Below are 1,808 nucleotides of genomic sequence, written 5' to 3'. Positions count from 1 at the left end.
TTACCAACTTAGATGCTTACTAATGAAAGAAAAATCAGTACTGGCAACATGCCATCAAGGCTTTCCCTGTGTATCGCTTAAGTGTTTAGTAAAAACAAATTTGTGAACACTCCTCCTTCCATCTGTTCACCTTCAAAGTCTTGTTTTGGATTTCCCATTCACTGAGACCAGATCGTATCCATTAAGAGACTCTGCTGTTTCTCCTCCAAACTACATCCACAATACAGCCATGTATAACTACTCAACCAGACCACTGTAATCCACTCAGCAGCATCTCTCACCTTCGTTATGCAATGAGTTATTTGCCAACATCTTTGTCTTCTCAGCATTTTGTCAGATATTTGAAGCAACTGGTAAGTTAGATAGAGCCTCCAGTGCCAATTTTGGGCGAGGAAGTTGAAAGACTCAGAAAAAAATCCTTCATCACTATGTTCTTCCCTGCAGAGTATAGTGTTCAATTTACTATCTAGCTAAATGTACCTTTACTAACTCTGGTGTCCCCATGCCCCACCCCTGCTGCTCTTTGAAGACATAGACAAGCACTTATTCAGTGTGGTTTCCCCTACAGAAAAAAATCTCCACTATAAGGTGAACATGAGTCACACTCAATTACTTTGAACTCTCACTTAATGTTATCTGCCCCATAGGGTTCATTCTGGACATCCAACTACTGCATACTTTTCTTTTTTGTTGTATTTGTAATTTTCTCTCTTTATTGTTCCCCGTAACACTTAACAACTGTAGATTATTGCCTCTTTCTGTACATATAATATATTTCTCACAGACTTTCAGACAGGTTGAACTCCTGGTCCATAGTTCTTGAGGTGCCTGGAAAAGCCTCTTTAACATATTGAGCTGCCTACAGGTTGTGTAGTCTGTCCCATGCTTTCATCTTTCATTAACTACTCCCCATGCTGCCATGTGTTTCAGTCATTTCTCCTTCTGAAAGTAACCATGACATTAATTGGTTCACTAAGTTGGACTTTGGTCTTTTCCTTATTTTTTTTCTGTCAACAGTTCCCTATCTGAAGTAGAAGACATTTTTTCATATCTCATAAGGAAGAATGTCACACAACTACTCTGCACCAAATTGTATTATTTAATGCATTCACAAACATGCATGGCAGGGCCTGAGGGTGTACATTACAACTGAACCACTTGCAAGCATGTTTTTAGGCTCTGAGTTCTATTTTCAACAGTTAGAAAATGGAAGTAAATAAGTCAGCAGAGATACTACTCTATTTTTAAAATTATTTTGACTAATTTACTTTGATACAATTCATTTCATTAATCAATTCTTTCTGATAATTAATACATAGGCTTCCCTATCATAACAGATCTGTGATATAGATCTTCTAATTTAAAAAGAAAAATTGTGTGCTCACTTTGGTAGCACATATACTAAAATTGGAATGATACAGAGAATATTATCATAGCCCCTGTGCAAGGATGACACACAAATTTGTGAGGCATTGCATATTTTTAAAAGCAAGAAATTATTCTTCCTTCAGCAAACTCAAAAGAAAATAGCCACACAAACATAATTATGCCTCTAACAACAAAAATAACAGGAAACAACAGTCACAAGTTTGTGATATCTCTTAACACCAATGGAATCAATTCCCAATAAGAAGACATAGACTAACAGACTAGATACATAAACGGAACCCAGCATTTTGCTGCATAGAGGAAATGTATCTCAGTGAAAAAGACAGATGCTACCTTAGAGTTAAAAGACTAGAAAACAATTTTCCAAGCAAATGGTCCCAAGAAACAAGCTGGAGTAGCTATTTTATTATTGAATAAAA

The 1,808-nt window shown here is 36.4% G+C and overlaps 1 non-coding gene across 1 annotated transcript; it reads left to right on the top strand.

The window, feature by feature from the left end:
- The first annotated feature begins 1,377 nt into the window (after positions 1–1,377).
- On the top strand, positions 1,378–1,484 carry LOC117717447 (U6 spliceosomal RNA). Its single transcript, XR_004607928.1, has one exon. It is a non-coding gene; the product is annotated as a U6 spliceosomal RNA (small nuclear RNA).
- Positions 1,485–1,808: the final 324 nt, after the last annotated feature.

Source organism: Arvicanthis niloticus, chromosome 11 (assembly GCF_011762505.2).
Source record: "Arvicanthis niloticus isolate mArvNil1 chromosome 11, mArvNil1.pat.X, whole genome shotgun sequence".
NCBI lineage: Eukaryota > Metazoa > Chordata > Mammalia > Rodentia > Muridae > Arvicanthis > Arvicanthis niloticus.
This window is presented reverse-complemented; position numbering and strand designations above follow the sequence as displayed.